This window comes from Armigeres subalbatus, chromosome 2 (genome assembly GCF_024139115.2).
Source record: "Armigeres subalbatus isolate Guangzhou_Male chromosome 2, GZ_Asu_2, whole genome shotgun sequence".
NCBI lineage: Eukaryota > Metazoa > Arthropoda > Insecta > Diptera > Culicidae > Armigeres > Armigeres subalbatus.
Window position 1 is genome coordinate 377,566,977 of NC_085140.1, and position 22,184 is coordinate 377,589,160.

General features: G+C 40.8%; 1 protein-coding gene and 1 long non-coding RNA gene across 3 annotated transcripts in view; one reads left to right on the plus strand and one right to left on the minus strand.

The window, feature by feature from the left end:
- LOC134213122 (uncharacterized) overlaps window positions 1-22,184 on the plus strand; it is a 486,987-nt gene that overhangs the window by 192,516 nt on the left and 272,287 nt on the right. The window lies entirely within an intron of this gene.
- Window positions 9,582-10,120, minus strand: LOC134217279 (uncharacterized). The gene is made up of 3 exons (XR_009980974.1): window positions 10,030-10,120; window positions 9,896-9,966; window positions 9,582-9,843 (listed from the first exon to the last, which is right to left on the minus strand). It is a non-coding gene; the product is annotated as an uncharacterized LOC134217279 (long non-coding RNA).

Here is a 22,184-nt window from a genome sequence, read left to right on the forward strand (position 1 = left end):
CTGATATTTTTCCCTGATAGGGGAGTTAATTTCAAGCAATTTTGCTGAAGAGAGTGTTCACTTTTATCCATCGTGCGATTTTATACATCCATTTTTCTGTTGGGGTCATATATGACCCCGTGGGCCTGAAAGGGTAGGAAGCTCATCAAAAACTCCTTCGGAAAAATCATCCGAATGACAATTCTATTCGATAGCGGATGCGATGCGGACAAAAAGGAAACAAATATATTTTAACACAATACAACAAGTATCATGAAATAAACCTCATTCCTTGCAATTGTTGAATGGCAGCAAAATAAAATTTCCTTAAAGATTTAGTAATTTTCCAAAACAAATTAGGAAATTGATTGCCAATGAAGAAATTAAAGGGACCCTCCTTAGCCGTGCGGTAAGACGCGCGGCTGCAAAGCAAGACCATGCTGAGAGTGGCTGGGTTCGATTCCCGGTGCCGGTGCCTGTACGCCTGTATTTTCGGATTGGAAATTGTTCCGACTTCCCTGGGCATAAAAGTATCATCGTGCTAGCCTCATGATATACGAATGCATAATTGGTAACCTGGCTTAGAAACCTCGCAGTTAATAACTGTGTAAAGAGCTTAATGAACACTAAGCTGCGAGGCGGCTCTGTCCCAGTGTGAGGATGTAATTCCAATAAGAAGAAGAAGAATAAAGAAATTTGGGTATAAGCAATAAATATAAAATTTTCCTAAATAATGCAAAATTTGTATTAACATTTAAAAATTTTCCACAAAACAAAAATAAATTAGAACTTCAAAAATTAAAAATTGCAATTATAAAAGAAGAAATTTCCACAATAAAGTAATCAAAATGTTCCATTGAAAAAAAATCTAAATATCCATAAATAAGTCAATAAACAATTACAAAATTTTCTACAAAATCTTTTTTTCCATAAAAAAAATTGAAAACTTTCCACAAAATTAACAATAGAGAGAAATAATAAAATGTCCATAAAAAATACAAAAAATCAATAAAATAATTAAATTTTTATGAACAATATGGAAATTTTTTAGGTTATTGTTTATTGCTACTTTTGATTTTTTTATGGAAATTTTATGTTTTTTTTTGAACTTTTTGATTTTTTATTGGAAAATTCTCCTTTTATAATTGCAATTTTTGATTTGAAAGCGCTAATATATGTTTGCTTTTTGGACATTTTTAAATTGTTAATGGAAATTTTGCATTTTTTTGGGAAAATTTTGTATTTATTTATTGCTCTAATCCTGATTTCTCTTTTGGTAATTTCCTATTTCTTATGGAAAATTTCAATTTTTTGAAGGGGAAGTTTCTATTTCAGTCATTGTTAAATAAACGTTTTTGGAACGTTGATGCAATTTGTAAAGCACTGTCCATTAAGAGCTTTATCAAAGGATCAAAAGGTAATCATTTCTGAGCACTTTTTGATTGGGGATAATAAAATTGGAAGATTCCGACTATGATGCCGCTGAGCAGACGAGTTAGAAATTGTCGGAAAATTTGTTAATTTGTCTGTCGTACCGAGTTTTGTTCACAGGTAGATGAGCTGATAAAGTGGAAATAATCGGAACGCCGTAAAATTCGATTTGATCACATGATACAATCGGAAACAATCATCTCTCTTGCTCCTCACCGGATCCGATCAGACAAATTACAGAACCCATTAAACATTAATCCAGAATCCATTAGGCCCCTGGCATGTACACATAGTCATTAGCGGAACAATCACCGCAATCTCGGTGTCATTCCTCGGGGATCTCCATTTCTCACAATACACCAACTGAGGCTGCTATTGTCCTTCCTATGAAATGAATCCAATCGGGTTTTCTTGTTTCGACCCGACAGTGACTGCCATTATCACCATCAGCTCCGGCGAAAACAAGTCCAAAGCGTGCGACAACGGATGCGGCAACGAAACGACGACGACGGTCGGTGATGGTAATACCGTCATTGCTGGGGGGCGGCAGCGTGCGACAAAGCCATAATCACGGATAATTGTGATTGCCCGTACAATAAAAAATTAATTAAAGCTAGCCTTCGGGGTACTCGACTCACCGTTAGCGCCGTGCACACACAGGCTCACTTACACCACCGTAAATCTTAACGCTTGCAATCACGGGCTCTCATCGCAGAGCGTGCCATCCACCCATCCACTTACCACCATATGAATTTGGATTAAGAGGAAAGTTTCTGTGATTCCAGGTCAAATTGGGTGAAAAATAAGGTGGTTCACTAGAGTGCTGTTATCTAAGAACAAACTGGGTCAATCAGAATTTGATTGAGTTCGTATGTAGCTGAATAAGGCATTTGGCTTTGGTCTGAGCTTTTCATTTCTGGAAACGTACATAATTCAGGTCATGATTCATAGAGAGCCGAAAATCGAAACATTAGTCTCTAACAATTTCACATGGAACATCCAAATGTTTGCCCATAGTATGCTGCAGTTCAAACCGTGCAGACAGCATGGAAGGTCCAAATTACGGTCGTATAATTCTTCCTCACAACTTCAAGGAAGTGATGCCGGAAGCAGAAACCCAGAAAAAAGAACGAAGGAAACCCCAATGCTGGAACAAAACCTTGCGGGCGCTTCTTCTAAAGAAACTTTCAAACACATTCTGACAGACGAGAATGGAAAGAGCGAGGAAAAGATCCTACATGGCTCCGAGGAATCCATCCACTGCAGATATCCTGAATCTCTCGGCATCGGAGCAAAAAAAAACATGGAATCTGTTATATTTTGGGGTTCTTTTCAATGAGAATCCTAAACGAGTACGATGACGACCTCCCACCACCAACTGTCGGGAGAGGCTTCACTTCCGTGCTTCTGAGCCATAAAGCAGTGTGTTTATGGACTATGTTTTGATAACCCTTCACCCTAATGGGTACATGAGTGCTTAAAATGAGTTTTTCAATTGGATTCGCAGACCAGATTTGCAATCTGGCTTAATTTGTATTGTCAAAAGGTAAATTGTGCTTAATTATACACCCAACCGGCGATTGTTGGATTTTGGGTGTAGGGGAAAATGGACTCACATGATACCCGTGGACATATGACTGCCCCCCCTTCTGTTTTATCGAAATCTTGTAGCGTAATTTTGTATTTAATTGTATGATAGATTTTGGAAAATAATTAGACTGTAAGAATTCAAGTCCTTATGATTCGATGGTGTTCTAGGGCGCGTAAAAGGAACGTGACGCGGCTTTCTTCCGGCTACGTGTGCCCCGGAATTACCTTGAAGCCGACGAGTGGGGTCAAATATGGTCTCTAACGGCATAGTGGTGTAACGGCAAATGACTTCGCTGCCTCACACGTAATTGAAAGAAACGCTCGCGCACTTTTGGTAGAGGATCAATCAACTACAAAAACTAAGGGGAAAGGGTAACACATCTCTTTGCTTCTTCTACTGATTTCCCGAAATAATTGAATAGCAATAATCAATTAAAAAAATTTCCACAATTTTTTTTTCCATAAAAAATTAAAAACAATCAATAAAGAGCAATAAAAATAAAGTCGAGTCAAGTACGAGACACTGAAGACGATCATACTGTTGTGGTTGAAATACGTATCTGTCAAGGTACAATTAAGTGGTGGAATTAAATGGGATTGTACAAACTCGTCTTATGACAAGTGAATAAAAATAAGAAAATTTCTATAAAAACCCAGAATAATCCACCTAGTGGTATTGGTGCCTTTCTCGACCTTCGTAAAATGTTTGCGCTTGAAAATAGATGAGCTAGAAGCTAGGAGTGAAATTGAAATATTTCTCTCCTAGGGCTGAAAGTCTCGCTAATAAAGACAAACAAAAATATATCTGCGTCCGTTCCATGAAAATCTGATTGTTTCAAGCAAAGATATGCTAACATGAATTTTCACAAAAAGTTTCCTTTTCCTTTACCTACACAGAAAAAAAATCCGTGGTAAAAATAACTATTTTGTAGACAAAGCTCTGTTTTTAAAACTACCATGAAATTTCAGTTAATTTTACCATAGTTTCAGAGAAATTCACCACTGTTTCAGTTCATTTGACAACATTCCGCATGGGCCACAGTTGATTTTTACTGCGCGCATGGTAAAAACAAACGGGTTTGTTATCTGCTGAAATTCGTCGGTGCATATTCTTAAAATAACCCTCGGAATGGTAGTTTCGACTGCAATATTTTTTTGCGTGAGTCATATATTTTAAGGATATCATTTTTTTTTATTCCGTTCTTTATTTGTTAGGCACTCTGTGTTACTTAACCGCTAATGTGCCGAGATTTACTGTGGTATTCTGCTGTACAGAATCCACACAGAATCTATTTTTAGATTTTCATTATAGAACGTACACACGGTCCAGCAGTTGGACCAACATTGACTCCGCCTCTCAGTTTTACCAATAGCGGCACAAACAATCAATTTATTCGACCAACAATATCACACACGAACGACCGAAGCGCCAACTTGAGCACCAACCATCAAAAAATATATGGGGGTTTGTGCAACTTCACTACAAATGTTCAAACATGTTCGGCGAACCTTGACTCCGCCCCGACAACTCAAACCAAAATCAAACCGTTTTAATTTTTTCCAACCGAGCCGCCAACTGTCAAATGGTTGTTCGAACAACTTCACACACGTTCAAACAAAGCAGCAACCGAAGCGTTTTCTTGGGGGCGGAGTCATTGTTCGTCAAACTGCTTGACTGGTGTGTACGTTGCATTACCAATTATTGTTGTCGTTGCCAGTCCATCTCATCGTGAGTCCATTGTGTCCGTTTGTCCATGTCGTGCATCCAATGTTCGTTGCATTGTTCAGTTACCACTAAGCCGGGTCCGTTGGAGGATGCCTCCGAGAAGAACAAGTTGTCAGTCGTCATCAGGCAACCGTGACGGTGAGACGCGTTCCCCAATACGCTACCGCATGGGCTGCGTATCCGGCGACTGACAAGGGTTTGATGGAGGGGCTGGGAATCGAACTTATGACCATTCGCTTGTAAGGCGAACGTGTAGCCAACTACGCTACGGGACCCCCCCTCTAGGATATCATTCTTGGAGGTTTATTAAACTGAAGTTTCGACTACACAAAAAGAAAAAGGAAATGTCATTTCCATCGTTCGGTAGATTAAAATAAAGCAAATGAAAATTTTAGTATGTACATCCCGTCCCTTTCTTTGGTTCAGGGTTGGACCAAAAAAAAAATTAAGTTGGTTTAGATCTGGCATATCTTTCAATCCAACCGTTGTTTTTATCAAAAACGGAGAAAGAAAACTACATAACGATAGTAGTTCGGTGCGGAGGAAACCAACGTTAGGTTTAAGGGGTTGATCTCAAATTTGGGTTTTTGAACCTATTAAAATTTCCATAAACTATACATTGTTATGGAAATGCTATTATCATCTTCCAAACTTGGAAGAACATGCTCATGATAGAGCTAGAGGCGAAAGTATATATAGTTCCGTTAGGATGCGGCAGGCATGAAGAATGTTATATAGAAGTGAATTTGAAAGCGATCAGAGGGCACACCCAAAAAACAAATCTGACCATTATTGTATAAAATCTGGGCATATACAATTCTGTAAGCTTTTTATACAAATATTGTATTAAAATAATCCAAGTCTGTATTATTTTAATACAATATTTGTATAAAAAGCTTGCAGAATTGTATATGCCGAATTATTATACAGTTTCTGTAAGGTTCTTATGCAGAACTGTATTAAAATCTGCCATCTCCTGGTTGGGTGCAATATTTGTGGTGATATAAATCTCACGACCAAACTCCCGTATGAAGAAGGACTGAAGTAGACCTGTGCACCGCCACCGCTGATTTTCTCACGCCGAAGCCGCCGTAAAAAATGAGTCGGCGCGCCGCCGCAAGGAAAGTTTTCATTCAGTTTCATTGTCTGCTCGAAATTACCAGAATTACCCGAGGGACTCCCGGAAGAATTCCCTAAAGAACTTCCAAAGGAATTCATGAAGAAACTTCCAGAAATTTCGAAGAAATTTCTCTAATATTTTTTATGGAACCGGGAATATCGAAAAGAAAACTTGGAGGAACTTTCCAAAATTCATAGGAAAGCTTCCGTAAGAATTCCAGGATTTGCATTAATGAGAGAAGGGGGTACCGCTAGGGTAGCTTAATGAGAGAAGCATTTAGTTTTACCGTAGCATAGTGGTAGAGCATCCGTCTAGCGCAGGCATGCCCAATATTTTCAAGCCACGGGCCAATTTTTGAAATTCACAGTTGCTGGCGGGCCAGAAAATATTTTGTACTTAACTTTTTGAATATTTTCAAAATAATAATGGTTTTTTTTTCATAAAAACTAAACACGATTTAATTGCGTTCGAACAATATTTTGTGTTTATTTTGTTTTCATCGTTGGATTAGAGATCCATTTGAAACATTAAATTAAATTATTTACACCATTTACCGGATATTAAACAGAATATTGAACAGATTTGAATGAATTGTTTTAAACAGGATGAGATAAATGTACCAGATTTCAGCAACCCACTGTGCCAAGATGCTTTATGTTCAAGTCATTGGGATGTTTAGCGATATCTGCTAGAAAAGTCAAGTCAGTCATCTATTCGAGATCATTCAGCTCGGGCAGTGGTTTTCCTTTATCTTGTAGAAGTAGTGCCATTTTCCTTTCGAAAAGAACAAAATCTTTCAAGCTTGGTACCAAGGCGTAGTCAATGAAATTCAGAATAATACAGCAAGTCTCCGTAATCGGCTTTCATTTCCGTCAAAATAATTTAAAATTGTTGAGTTCCCTGACGTTGATCAGGTTAATTGTCTTAATAACGAGCGTCAATACTTGAGCAATATTGATCGTTTTCGCATATCAATTCTTTTGGTGAATGTGCGTGCAATGGCAGAGACATAAAGCCAAACCTACATGCTTACTTTTACAATTTAGATCACAAAGCCATTGTTCTTTCCTGTCATTGATGGTGCTCCAATAATTTGAATCAACAAATGGAAATTTAAATTAAAACTTTTAAAGTTCTATTAGCTTTTGTGTCCTACTTGGGCCCTTTCAAATATCGTATTTCATAGAATGCTGGATTCAGATTTAATTTTTTTCAATTTAGAAAAGCTTTCCGAACAAATTAAGTAAACCCGCCTTCCTTTTTTCAACGTGAACATAAACTACTCTGACCGATGATTACGCGATATGATATTATTTTCGTTTCAAATTATTGATTTTGCAGCGCGAGCTTTGTTTTAAAATTAGATATATAAAAATGAATATTAAAAAAAATCTTCTCGAGACAGATAGAAAAGCTGGCGGGCCCATTATGAGGTTATTTTTCTTATACGCCACGGGCCACAAAAAATAGAGCCGGGGGCCGCATCCGGCCTGCGGGCCGTACGTTGGGCAGCCCTGGTTTAGCGTACTTCAGGGGGTTCGATTCCCACCGTTAGGCAGTGGATTATTTTGCATATTTCATAAATATTCTCCTCCTCAAAATACATGTTTTCAGTCCTCAGTATCGTTTTCCAAAAAGTTAAAAGTAAGACGAAAGTCGATAACCTAAAGAAGAGCTTCCGATAAAATTCTTGGAGAAACTTCCTGAGGAATAGCTGGAGGAATTTTGATGGAATTTGTTAGAATTTCCGGAGAAACCTTCCGAGGAATTCCTGAAAAACCTTCCGAGGAATTCCTGGAGAAGCTTTCTGAGTAATTCCTGGAGGGACTTCCAAAATAATTCTTGAATGAACTTCCAGAGGAATTCCTGGAGGAACTTGAGAAGAAATTTTTGATGAAACTTCCTGAGGAATTGCTGGATAAATTTGGATGGATTTTTTAGGAACTCCGGAAAGAATTCTAGGAGAAACTTTCCGATGAATCCCTTTAATAATTCTTCCCGAAATGGTCCTGGAGAAGCTTCCCAAAAAATTCCTGGAGGGTCTTGCGAAAAATTGCTGGGGAATCTTGCCGAATTATTCCTGAAGGAGCTTTCGCAGGAATTTCTGAAAGAACTGCCGGAGGAATTCCTAGAGGAACTCTAAGAGGATTGTACGACAATTCCCCGAATAACAATTCCCCGAATGCAATTTCCCCGCATGCAATTTCCCCGAATAACAATTCCCCGAATGTAACAATTCCCCGAATGTAACAAATCCCCGAATGCATCACCCTTCTTTTTGAGTGCGGCACAAGGTGATAAGAAATGCGAGCAAAGGCGTATGATTGCCGATTCGGAGGTTGCGAGTTCGATTCTATGGTCAGCCTAAGATCCCTTAGGGTGAGATGCATTTTCGGCTCCTTGTGCACAGTGTATCCATTGTACTTGCTACACAAGACAATCATGCAACTGGCAGGTACGGGAAAGCTTTCAATAACTGTGTAAATAATAATAGAAAACTAAGTTGGAAAACAGCCCAAGTTGATATAATGTAGAACAATTGAAGATGAAGACAATGTGCTGAAAGAAGGCAATGCTTTCTTTGAATGAACGCATTTGGTCTGTATAAGACGAAGTGAGGAGATAATGCTTTCTTTAAATTAATAATGTAACGGGACATGGGAGCGGAAGAGAAGGTTTGGACGGAATTAACAGCCTTCACTTAAGCGCCAGGCAGTTTTTACACTGCCGCGAAGGTGCGTTCTTAAAACTCATTCAGAAAGTCCCGTACCCGGCCAGGAATTCTCAGGGCGAGTCCTTTCTTCAAGCCTCAATCCACACTCACAACTCTAGCGCAACCGATACCAAACCGAAAGAAGAATCTAATTCAAAATATGTACAAGCCACAGGGTGAGAGGTTTACCATTAAGGATTCCCCTCCCAGAGCCTATTCTAAACGATATAAAAAAAACCTAGATTAATCCACCTAGCGTTGGTGGTGCCTTTCTCGCATTTAGTTAAGACACCAACCTTATATGGGGTTTATATGGTCAAATGTACCATTTTCTTCATAACTTTGAAACGCAATGACCAATCATTATAAAATTCAATAGTGATCAACAAGGCTTTGTACCCTGTCGAATGAAACTTGTTGCGAGAAAATCGGTTAAGGATTACTATACGAAAAGTTGTCTAATGTTTTTCATAGCTTTTGTGCACACACATACACACACACATACACACGGACAGACAGACATGTGCTCAGCTCGTCGAGCTGAGTCGATTGGTATATTATACTATGGGTCGCAGAGGCTTCTATAAAAAGTTTAAAAGTTCGTTTTCGGAGTGAAATGATAGCCTTTCGGTACAACTTAGTTGTACGAGAAAGGCAAAACCGTTACGATTTAAATTTTCTCTCACCTTCAAACTGAACAACTAACGCTTTGCCTTTGTAACATAGCTTATGCTTGGTGCGTTTATTGGTAGTCAATACGATTCTGCGCAGGTTTATGGCTAATAGCTTTCTGGCAAACAACAAAAACTAGCTTTTCACTTATAGTCATTTGTGTACTTTTTACAATTTTTGGTGGGTTAGTAATCACAAATAGGCCGACCTTACTTGATTTTTCAGCTTCCGGAAGCGACGACGGAGTTCCAGCGATGTCCAGCGGCGGATGGTAAGAGCTCTTACTTGGTGATGGAATTCGAATTCGTTTGTTACGGCCACGTGTGGTTTTCCAATTTTTCACGGGTTCTGTCCCAGTGTGCCTAGCAAAAACTTGCACCAAATTTCTACCTTGCAACGGCGGTTGGCCCTCTATTAGCGAGTAGGTGAAACACTGGTAGTGGCTCGCGGATATCGTGGTGAATGAAATGGTGGTGTGACGTCACCGTTATGCTGCAGCTCGGATGTTGAGTTGCATCATCATCATCGACGGAAAGTCGATCAACGCGTCGATGTCACCGCGACGGGCGGTTGGCTCGGCCCTAGGGGTGTACCCTCGTTTGAAGGGAGAATCTTCAAACGATTCACGATTACATTTTGAAACAGACGTAATTTACGAATTTACCTTTCTATCTGAATTTTCGTCTTATGCTTTGTCACACTTCTCAGAGGGCGATACTCAACGTGGCTTTGAACCTAGCATTACGAGAAAGTAACCTTAGAGCTTGGACAATGGACCCTATTGTTTAACAAACATACTTGCCACACGTGGTTTCACAGTTCACCAAATTTGTTCCTACTTTTATATTTCACGCCCTAAGCGTTGTTCGGAAATACAGTTAGAACTTCTATCTCCTGCCATTTATATTTTCCACTAGTTTTTCATACCTTCTAATTTGCTTTTACGTTGGAATACTGATTTTGCCACTAAACAGGTCCTCAACAGTCGGCAGTCAGAATGCAAGAGAAGCTTTAAATCTGTTTGTACCTTCAACGTACCTACCGTGCCCGCATTCATTCGTTCGATTATTTCCGAGGCTGTCATTATGATAGTGAACTAATTTTTGAAAATTGAACTCTTTTAGTGAATTTCTTGTTACGTTCCTTCACCAGAGACCAAGAACGCAATCTTAGGCTTATTTTAAATTCCATTATGTATTTTTTTAAATTTATTTTTGGTTGGATATAATGGGGATAATTTTTTTTTATTTACATAGGATTTTGTAACTTTGTTACAATAAATTTGCTCGGTATGATGAACGCATCTGCCCGGTTTAAAGCCAAGGGAATGTCTTCTTAAAATGAACCCGTCTGTCCAATATAAGACGACGGTAGGAGATAATGCTTTCTTTAAATGATAGCATCGCCCGGTATTTGGGAAAAGGAAGTGATAAAGTCTTCCTCAAATAAACACATTTGCCCGGTATAAGGCAAAGAGGATAGATAGCCCCTTCTTTAAATGAACTCGTTTGTCTGGAATAAAGTGAAAACATGAGACAACGCCTTCTTTAAATCACCGAACAGACGCGGTGTAATGAGAATGGGGCAGATAATGCCTTCTTTTTTCAAGAATAGACCACATCCCCCATTATCATATTCAGGGCATATACATTTTATAAAAGAACAAATATTAACATTAGTTATTTGGTGAAACACCCACTGAAGAAGGACACATTTACCATTGCATTATTCCGAGCAGATGCATTCAGAAGGATTCACATTCACCATTGGGCAAACGCATTATTTTCGTTTACAATAATTCACATCTACTATTGCCTTATATCTGTGAAGAAGGTATATACAGGAACGAAATTTTATTCCGAAGATAGTTAAAATATTTACCAAAAGGCTTTCAATTGGACTTGCAGTTTGATTCTATTTTAGAAAAAAAAAACTTCCTTAGAAAACACTGTATTCTGATATCTTTATAGTTCAACAACACATCTTGGAAGATCAACTACATCAAATACTATCAAAGGCTATTCAGCTGATAATCTCCAGACACTCTTGAACGTATATTTGAACGCTGCTTTTATTTTCGATTGCGAAGATGTGTTTGCAAGAGGTATTTTATTTTCGGGGAATTGTTCCATTCGGGGAAATGTTACATTCGGGGAATTGTTACATTCGGGGAAATTGCATTCGGGGAATTGTTACATTCGGGGAAATTACATTCGGGGAAATTGCATTCGGGGAATTGTCGTACAATCCTCTAAGAGGAATTCCCGAAGAAATTGCTGGTGAAACTTCCGGAGGAATTCCTGGAAGAACTTCTGGGGATATTCCTAGAGGAACTTCCAGGGGAATGCCTGTAGGAACTTCCAGGGGAATTCCTTGTGGAACTTCCAGGGGAATTCCTGAAGGAACTTCCAGAGGAATTCCTGGAGGAACTTCCGGGAGAATTCCAGGAGGAACTTCCGGGGGAATTCCTGCAGGAACTTCCGGGGGAATTCCAGGAAGAACTTTCGGGGAATTCCTGGAAGAAGTTTCGGGGAATTCCTGGAAGAACTTCCGGGGAATCTCTCGAAGATCTTTTGGGGGGGAATTCCTGGAGGAACTTCCGGGTAATTCCTGGAGGAACTTCCGGGGAATTCCTTGAGGAACTTCCGGGAAATACTTGGAGGAACTTCCGGGAGAATTCCTGGAGGAACTTCCGGGGGAATTCTTGGAGAAAGTTCCTGAGGAATTCTTGAAGGAAGTTCCTGAGGAATTCTTGGAGGAACTTCCTGAGGAATTCCTGGAGGAATTTTCGGAGGAATTCCTGGAGGAACTTCCGGAAAAATTCCTGGAGGAACTTCCGGAGGAATTCCTGGAGGAACTTCCGGAGGAATTCCTGGAGGAACTTCCGGGGGAATTCCAGGAGGAACTTTTGGAGGAATACCTGTATGAGCTGGAGGTACTTACGGAGGAATTCCTGGAGGAACTTCCGGAGGAATTATTGGAGGAACTTCCGGAGGAATTCCTGGAGGAACTTGTCATCCACCCCGTGGATCGCAGTCCAAGGGGGCGCATGAGACACGGAGACAAAATATAGTAAATCAAAAGAGACACACAGGACATGATCTCCCAATCCCTAACTTGAGCTGTGGCAACTATATGGTTCGATTACAAGCAGAACCACCCACTAGAATTAACGAGCCATCCCAAACCAAAAAGGAAATTTCAGCCTCACAATAAAAAAATGGAGTGATAAGATAGTGTACTTACATATATTTTTACCCTACTTAGCCTAAGGTTCTGTTGATGTGGCGATAGTGTGGCTGTGTATCCCTCGGCGTCTGCAATAATGACACACTGTCCGGACAGATTGGGGTAATAGACCACCAGCGCCATGCTGGCCACCCCGCTGCTTTGCACGCCATTAGCAATCACATCACCACATCACACACCAGCCAGGAGGATGCATCACCGCGAATCATGCTGGTTCAAAGAAAAGGCCTTAAGCCAATGAACGATTAGTATGCTGTCTATCACTGCACTTTGGGAACATGTCTCAGATCACCATTCGTTTTAAAAATCTTACCGATCTCAAAGTACTATGTTTACTCCTGCCTACTCATCGTTCTCATAATTTCATCCATCACGTATTCTCGGCACTATGGAGTAGAAACAGTTGGTAAATTAGCACGTCCTCGTTTCCGCACCGTATAACTTATTCACCACAGGCAGAGCACCACTTGTCCTAATGATTAGTTTAACTTTTCCTCTGCACTGTTTACCGCGAACTCGAAATCTTTTCCACGAACTACAACCTTTCAAATGCAAACGATCGGATGGAAGTTAAACCGAGAACTGAATTCTGTTTGCAATCATCGCTCTTATTTTATCGGTCGGGGACCTTCGTGACGAACGTGGATGAGTGCTGTATTTTCTACCCATTTTATCGGGAGCATCGTGGTGGATGGTTGTGATCATCGAGAGTGAGTGGATCGTGCTGGACAAACGTACTTCGGGCTTCCTTTGGAAGTATCCCTTATCTCGTATGGCGGTGAGTGGAGTGGTCAACTGCTAGTGCATGATATCAGGCCGAGTTTAGATTAGCCTGGAAAAGCAGCTTGCGCCCAGCGGGACATGCAATAAGGCATGCGGCGCAATTGATCGACGGCCAACAACGATCAACCCGATGACGAACGTTGTTCTGTTGTTATGTTTGATGTAGTGTAGTGGTCTGACAATAGTACTGCATTTGACTCAGACTTCTTTGTCGGTTGGCGAGGCTGTGAGCGTAATCAGATACTCGATCCGCGAAGGCAATGGTGCCTACAGCCACCAAGCAAAGAGGGTAGGTTACAAGCTTCCGGGGGAATTCCAGGAGGAACTTACGGAGGAATTCCTAAAGGAACTTTTGGAGGAATTCCTGTATGAGCTGGAGGTACTTACGGAGGAATTCCTGCAGGAATTTCCGGAGGAATTCCTGGAGGAACTTCCAGAGTAATTGATGGAAGAACTTTCATGGAAGAATTTTTTGATGTACTACCCAACCAACTGGGTGAAGAAACTTTTCGTTGAAGAGCTTTTGAAGAAAAAATGCGTTAAAGAGCTTTTGAAGAAATTACAGCAAAATGCTGGTGTTTAGAACTAGCTCACGCCGACTCACGCCGCCGATCACCAACGGCGTGACGCCGCCATGCCGCTGGCTAAAAATGATCTATCACGCTGCCGCCGACAAAATTTCAATCGGCGCACAGGTCTAGACTGAAGTTTATCAGTGTGGATAGTTCGTTTTCGGGGTGAAAAAGTATTTTGGCCATAATTTTCATTGAGGTTAAGTGCATTTAAAGCGAACTGCACTTTTTCATTTGCTTTTTTATAAAAAAAAAGTATTTTGGCCATAATTTCGAAGCATAACGAAGAATTTTCAATTTTCAATAGAAAACAATGGGACAGGATACCCCGTCGAATGCAACTTGTTGCGAGTAAATTGCTCGAGGGTAAGTGCATTAAAATTGAGCTGTACAAAGTATTTATTTTGGCCATAATTTCTGAGCCCATAGTCCGATATGTAATTTTTTAACAATAGGGCAGGAATGGAACGCGTCGAATGGAACTTATTGCAGGTAAATCGGTTGAGGAAAAGCACCAAAAATGTGAGCTAAACTTTTAACACTTTTGCTGCGCGCACAAACACAAACAGACTTCATCTCAGTTCGTCGAGCAGAGTCGATTGATATATAACACTATAGGTCTCCGGGCCTTCTATAAAAAGTTTGATTTTTGAGCGAACATATAGTTTTTATGTATACTTTATATACGAGAAAGGCGAAATTCTAAAAGAAATTAATAAAAAAAACAGTAACGTACTGCTTAGACTTGTTATTGGGTTAGACTTGTCGTATAAGCCTATCTAGAGAGTAGGAGGTTGAGGGTTCGAGTCCCTCCAAGACACGTGGATCCTTTTTCGCAAATTTCATATCAATTTGTCCATTTCGAAACAGCCAATATATTTAACGAAAAATGGTACGGCCGAGTTGCCGAATAATATGCAATTTATTACAAAAATACCATTTTTACTGACTTTACTTTAAATTACCAGAATTTATAAAACAACATGTATTCTGGACCGATGCACTATCGTTTGCATCCATAAACGAAGAAGGGTTTATGCTTGATTTGTCCAATCTCCACATGTGCATCCGAAAGATATTCGGTGGAGGTTGGTACTCGGATTCTAATGGCTTTTCCGCAAACGTGACCTTTGAGTGGTCTTGTTGTGTACGGGTTATCACGCCTATCTAGAGAGTAGGAGATTGAGGGTTCGAGTCCCTCCAAGAAACGTGGTTTCTTTTTCGCAAATTTTATATCAATTTGTCCATTTCGAAACATGTGCTGTGCATATGCACAGCCAAGATATTTAACAAAAAAATAAGATAAATATTAATAATTAAAAAATCAACTGGTCTTAATTACTATGTCTGAAACACGATTCATGCATATGCGCAACATGTGATAGATTTAGTTCAAAAAATGTATTGGAGGGTAACCTCTTCCACCGGTGGGGTTTCATCCCACGAAACCAGTACGCTAGATTGTTGCTTTCCCTACTAAGCTGCGTCGTCCTCCGCAGCTAAGCGGGTACTGATAAAACCAAAATTTCGATAAAAACCAATTTATTTTTCCGAACTAACTCTTCGTTGCTTAGTAGGGAAAGCACCTGTCTAGCGTACTGGTTTCGTGAAATGGAACACCACCGAAGGAAGTGGTTACCCTCCAATACATTTTCGAACTAAATCTATCACATATTTTGCATAAGCATGATTCGAATTTCAGACATATTAACTAAAACCGGTTGATTTTTTTATTATAAATATTTATCTTATACCAAAGTATGACTCGAACATGTTAAAAAATAGATATTTTTCAATAACAAATATCTGACGAGGATACAATGATATACAAATAAAATCACTTGTAATAAAAAGCTTTGAAGCTTATCTTTTGAATGTGCATTGATTTGACTGCCAGTTTTTGCCACCTTGCAAGATATTTAGATGTGAAAAATGTGTAATTTTGTTCGTACTTCTCGAATTTCATTCTAACAGTTAAAAATTTTGTTATGATTTAGTAGTTGAATGCTGTATTTTTATGTGCTGAATAAGTTTCTAGAACATTGTCTACCTCAAAAATTCAACCATGCAAAGTTATTCACTGTATACTAGTTTTTTAGGGTTAAATGACCTATTATCTAAAATTGAGTCATATTTTGTTCGTTTTCAACCTACTATGCCATTTAAAACACCATTTCATACCGAAAAAGCTGACGGGAATCGTCACATCGTACACTCGAAATAGAACAATAGTGACACATCGTCTAGTTCAGTGCGAAGAAGCATCCTTTCTCTCGCTTTATTGTGGTATGCTGTCGACTCTGAAGCAGTCGGATGGCCACTGGAAGAATTGCCCACGTTTATCCTCCATTTAGGGATGGCCTAGGCTGCACAATGCCACTTCGATGAATGATTCCGCGTATACCGTTCAAAAACCGTGAAACTGTGAAATAAAATAATCAATCAATTATTTTAAAATTATAAAGAAACCCATTTTGTTTAGCATTTAAGTTTTCCTTCGTCTCGTCCTTTTCCCTTTAAGATTCTTTATTGTTGTAGATCGCATGACCAAAGCATTGCAAAGTAAACTAACCTCCAATGCATTAAAACGCGGATAATGGCTTACCCTTGCTCCATCTGCTGTGGCTTTAAAATAACTGTTAATGGCTCGTTTTACTACAATGTTTTGCATCTAACCGACTTCAAGATATCCGTACCTACCATTCCTCCCACTACATGAACCTCCCTCCGAGCTATCTGCGCTGCTAACATTCAGAACAAAGCACTTATATTGGGCATCCATTAGCACCGAATTCCATTTTATTGAATATTCATGTAGGATAAACACAAACCGAATGAAAGCAAACTATGGGTTATCGCCCGAAACGATTTACATCCCCCAACCCAACCATTACGGACGTGATCTATACTGTCGAAGGCAATAACAACACCGGCGACAGCGGCGACGGCGACGACGATGATGCGCCCTCTCCCTCACATTATTGGTGCCTGGGGAGTAAACTTTCTGCCACAATCACATATAACTTTTCACGTCCCAGCCCATTCCCCCTAGATTTGCGCTAAAGAGTATATCGCTAGGCCCGACCGGCAGCAAACTGCCACCCCAACAACACCCTCGGAACGGTCTACCAGAACGCTGTTGAATGCCGACACCGTCTCGTCCGGTCACTTGATGCTTCCGAGGCTTTTGACGAGGGTGAGGGCCGTCGTCCAGCCCAGGCGAATCCTGTCATGGCCAATTGATTGATTTAACCCAAGTGTATAACGAGATTTATTCATATTTCATCGGAGAGGAGTATACAGAGAAAAAGTCAGTTCGGTGCGATGGAAAGAACGTGAGACAGATTGCCTTGCTCCTGTTGCTTCTGGTCGGTTGTCGGAAATATGGCATGACCTGACCGTTCACGTGCCACGGCTATCAGATGACACGGCTCAATGTTGGGTGCTTCCGGAAGGTTTCCGGGATGAAAAATTATCACGGAAAACTTGATGGTTCGTGATCCGAAGTACATAACATACGGATTTCTTTCTAAGGTTGTCAAAGATTTTTCGATACCAATTAAGAGTAGTGGACTGTTTCATTCATTATTCAGTATTTGTTACGTGTTCTAGGGAAAAGTTTTTATTTCCAAGTACATATGCAATAGCGAAATCCATTTTCTGCACGAAAGAAGAAACCATCGCAAGGTGTATAATTTCCATTCTATTTCCAGCGTTGTCCCCACAAGCATTCATAAAAAAGCACAGCAGATTTCTGCTAATTGCAACCATGAACAGAGATATCCATTAAGAATAAGTGAATCAATTCGATTCAATACAGACAATGGCCATCTCGCTGGGATAGCAGGCGAATAGTGGACGGTAGAAATCATCTCCCCTTGGAATGGAACCAAAACATTTTTCTACTGCGGACAGTTAGCAACGGATGATAAGGACGATCCGGGAAAAGGCAGAATGGAATCTTTATCGTGTGATAGCTTCCGCTGTCAACAATTCTACGGTATCATTTCCGGGAAAGAGGAATTTAACGAAACATAAGAGCTGTGTTGTTAAATTCAACAATCGCCTTTGATGACTGATTTTGATGAGTAGTATGTCATTTTTTTGTTTCGTATGGTTCATCCGTGACAAACTTGATTCACGCATATGTAGCAAAGTTCTTGTTGCATAAAAACTCTGTTTGTTGACATCTAACATGTCAAAAAAAAATTTTTGATATTTAATTTCAAAGAAGTTTTTTTCAGGAAATGTTGATTCGTGATTGAAAAACTTGTTGGTGTTGACATTGGAACATTAGCGAAACAACGAAACGTATTGGGATTCTTCCGGAACTATCTTCAGCAAATGCTCTGGAAGTTTATCAAGCAACACATCCAGGAATTTCTGCAGAATTACCTCAGGAAATTCCATTAAACATTCTTGCCGGAATTGATTCAGCATTTCCTGGTTATTAGTAAATTCCACGGAGAGCTTCTCCGGCAGTTACTTAAGTGGTTTGTTTGGCCGAAGCGAGTTATTTCGAATATTTTTGTAAACGATGAAGCTTGATTTTCCTTCATATTTCATTCGACTTTTTTCCATTGTTTTTTCTTCGCCTTTGAATTCCTTCGAAAATTCCTCATACAAATCCTTCAAGTATTTTTTCAGGAATTCACCACCGTTCCAGACATTCTAGAGGAATAAATCCGGAAAACAAACGGGAACCGAATTGAGAAATCCTTCAGCAATTCCTCGAGGAATGCATTTGACAACCTACGCTGGATTTTTTTGGAAATCCGTTGGTAAATTTCTCATTTAAGTCTCTTGAAAAATTTACTTCGAACTATTTGTAGAATTCTGGAGCTCCTGTTATTTATTTGGAAAATTTTCTAGAAAATCGCCCAAGAGTTTCTTCAAATGTTATCAACTCTTTTGGGAATAGCTTCATAAATTCCTTTGGGAATTTCTATGAATATAGCTTTGTGACTACGGAAGAATTCCAAGCGAAATCCACGTAGACATTCCCAATGCAATTCTATTTGAATTCCCGATGCCATACAGAAATCCGTTCGAAAAGTTCTTGGGATATCATACGGGAATTTGAAAATGTTACTGTAGAAATTCCTATAGGAAGTCCACCGAAGTATGGAATTAAAGAAAAAAAAACTTTTGATTAAAATCTAGAGCGAATTTTGTGTTATTTCGGGAACACATTGCGAAATTCCCTCGTTAGATCCTCAGGGAATTTATTAGAAAATAACTCAGGGAATTTGTTCAAGAGATTTTTCTGAAGGGATTCTCGAAGGAATTACCGGAGGAGTACCCGAAAGAATTCCCGTTGAAATTGCAGGAAGAATTTCCGAAAGGATCACAGGAGGAAATCCGAAAGGAATTCTCAGACGAATCTCCGAAGATATTCCCAGACAGATTCTCGGAGAAGTTCCTGGACAAACTCCCGATTAAATTCCAAAATCAATTTCTGAAAAAAATTACAGGCAAATACCTGAAGGGTTTTCTGAAGCAGTTCTTGGAGGAATTGCGGTAGAAATTACTGGATAAATTGAATTGAGATTGACAATTCCTAAAAGGAGAAAATCACGGAGGAATTCCTGGAAGAACTCCTAAAGCGCTTGGAGGTATTCCCGTAAAAAAATCCTAGAAGAATATCCGGAAGATTCTTGGAGGAACTCCCTGTGGAATTTCTGAAGGAATCTCGGAGTAATTTGCACACAGAATCCCGGAGGAATTCTCAAAGGAATTGCAGAAAAAAAATTCAAAAGATGTTCCTTAAACGAATTTCCGGAGGAATTCTCAAATAAATTCATGAAAGAATTCTCCGAGGTTTCTTTTCGCAATTCCTTCAAGAATACTTTCGTGAATTTTTCAAAAAATTCCATTGGCAATTTTCCCGGGAATTGCTTAGGAAATTCTTCCGAAAAGTTCTTCGGAATTCCTTCGGGAGTTCATCCAGGAGCTCCTTCGTTAATTCGTTTGCGATTTCCTCCGAGAAATCGTTCAAGAATTCCTAGGGGAAATCGTTAGGGGTTTTCTTAGGGAATCTCTTTCGGGAATTTCTTCGGCAATTTTCCCGGGAATTCCTTCAAGTATTTCTCCGTGAAATCGTGTGGGAATCCCTCTGCGACTTCCTTTTAGAGTTCCTTTGGTGAATCCTTTGTGAATTTCTCCGGAAATTCTCCAAACATATCTTCGAGAAATCGCTTTGTAACCTTTCTAAGGAATTCGCTGAAGAATTTCTCCGGAAATTCCTCCGCAAGTTCCTCCAGATATTCCTCCAGAAGTTCCTCCAGGAATTCCTCCGAAAGTTTCTCCAGGAGCTCCTCCTCAAGAATTCATGCGGAAGTTTCTTCAGGAATTCCTCCGGAAGTACTTTGAAGAATTCCTCCGGCAGTTCCTTCAGAAATTCTTCCCGAAGTTCCTTAAGAAATTTCTTCGGAATTTCCTTCAGGATTTCTTCCAGAAGTTCTTCCAAGAATTCTTATGGAAGATCATACAGTATTATTCCGGAAGTTCCTACAGTATTATTCCGGAAGTTCCTCCAGGAATTCCTCCGGAAGTTTCTCCAGGAATTCCTCCGGAAGTTCCTCCAGGAATTCCTCCGGAAGTTGCTCCAGAAATTCCTCCGGAAGTTGCTCCAGGAATTCCTCCTGAAGTTTCTCCAGGAATTCCTCCGAAAGTTCCTCCAGGAATTCCTCCGGAAGTTCCTCCAGGAATTCCTCCGGAAGTTCCTCCAGGAATTCCTCCAGAAGTTCCTCCAGAAATTCCTCCAGTAGATTCTCCAGAAATTCCTTCGGAAGTTCCTCCAGGAATTCCTCCGGAAGTTCCTCCAGGCATTCCTCCGCAAGCTCCTCCAGGAATTCCTCCGGAACTTCCTCCAGGAATTCCTCCAGGAATTCCTCCGGAAGTTCTTCCAGGAATTCCTCCGGAAGTTCCTCCAGGAATTCCTCCGGAAGTTCCTCCAGGAATTCCTCCGAAGTTCCTCCAGAAATTCCTCCGGAAGTTCCTCCGAAGTTCCTCCAGGAATTCCTCCGGAAGTTCCTCCAGGAATTCCTCCGAAGTTCCTCCAGGAATTCCTCCGAAGTTCCTCCAGGAATTCCTCCGGAAGTTCCTCCAGGAATTCCTCCGGAAGTTCCTCCAGGAATTCCTCCGGAAGTTCCTCCAGGAATTCCTCCGAAGTTCCTCCAGGAATTCCTCCGGAAGTTCCTCCAGGAATTCCTCCGGAAGTTCCTCCAGGATTTCCTCTGGAAGTTCCTCCAGGAATTCCTCGGGAAGTTCCTCCAGGAATTCCTCCGGAAGTTCCCCTAGGAATTGCTCCGGAAGTTCCTCCAGGAATTCCTCCGGTTCCTCCAGGAATTCCTCCGAAGTTCCTCCAGGAATTCCTCCGGAAGTTCCTCCAGGAATTTCTCCGGAAGTTCCTCCAGGAATTCCTCCGGAAGTTCCTCCAGGAATTCCTCCGAAGTTCCTCCATTAATTCCTCCGGAAGTTCCTCCAGGAATTCTTCCGGAAGTTCCTCCAGGAATTCTTCCGAAGTTCCTCCAGGAATTCCTCCGGAAGTTCCTCCAGGAATTCCTCCGGAAGTTCCTCCAGGAATTCCTCCGGAAGTTCCTCCAGGAATTCCTCCGAAGTTCCTCCAGGAATTCCTCCGAAGTTCTTCCAGGAATTCCTCCGGATGTTCCTCCAGATATTCCTCTGGAAGTTCCTTCAGGAATTCCTTCGAAGTTCCTCCAGGAATTCCTCCGGAAGTTCCTCCAGGAATTCCTCCGGAAGTTCCTCCAGGTATTCCTCCGGAAGTTCCTCCAGGAATTCCTCCGGAAGTTCCTCCAGGAATTCCTCCGGAAGTTCCTCCAGGAATTCCTCCGGAAGTTCCTCCAGGAATTCCTCCGGAAGTTCCTCCAGGAATTCCTCTGGAAGTTCCTCCAGGAATTCCTCCGGAAGTTCCTCCAGGAATTTCTCTGCAAGTTCCTCCAGGAATTCCTCCGGAAGTTCCTCCAGGAATTCCTCCGGAAGTTCCTCCAGGAATTCCTCCGGAAGTTCCTCCAGGAATTCCTCCGGAAGTTCCTCCAGGAATTCCTCCGGAAGTTCCTCCAGGAATTCCTCCGGAAGTTCCTCCAGGAATTCCTCCGGAAGTTCCTCCAGGAATTCCTCCGGAAGTTCCTCCAGGAATTCCTCCGGAAGTTCCTCCAGGAATTCCTCCGGAAGTTCCTCCAGGAATTCCTCCGGAAGTTCCTCCAGGAATTCCTCCGGAAGTTCCTCCAGGAATTCCTCCGGAAGTTCCTCCAGGAATTCCTCCGGAAGTTCCTCCAGGAATTCCTCCGAAGTTCCTCCAGGAATTCCTCCGGAAGTTCCTCCAGG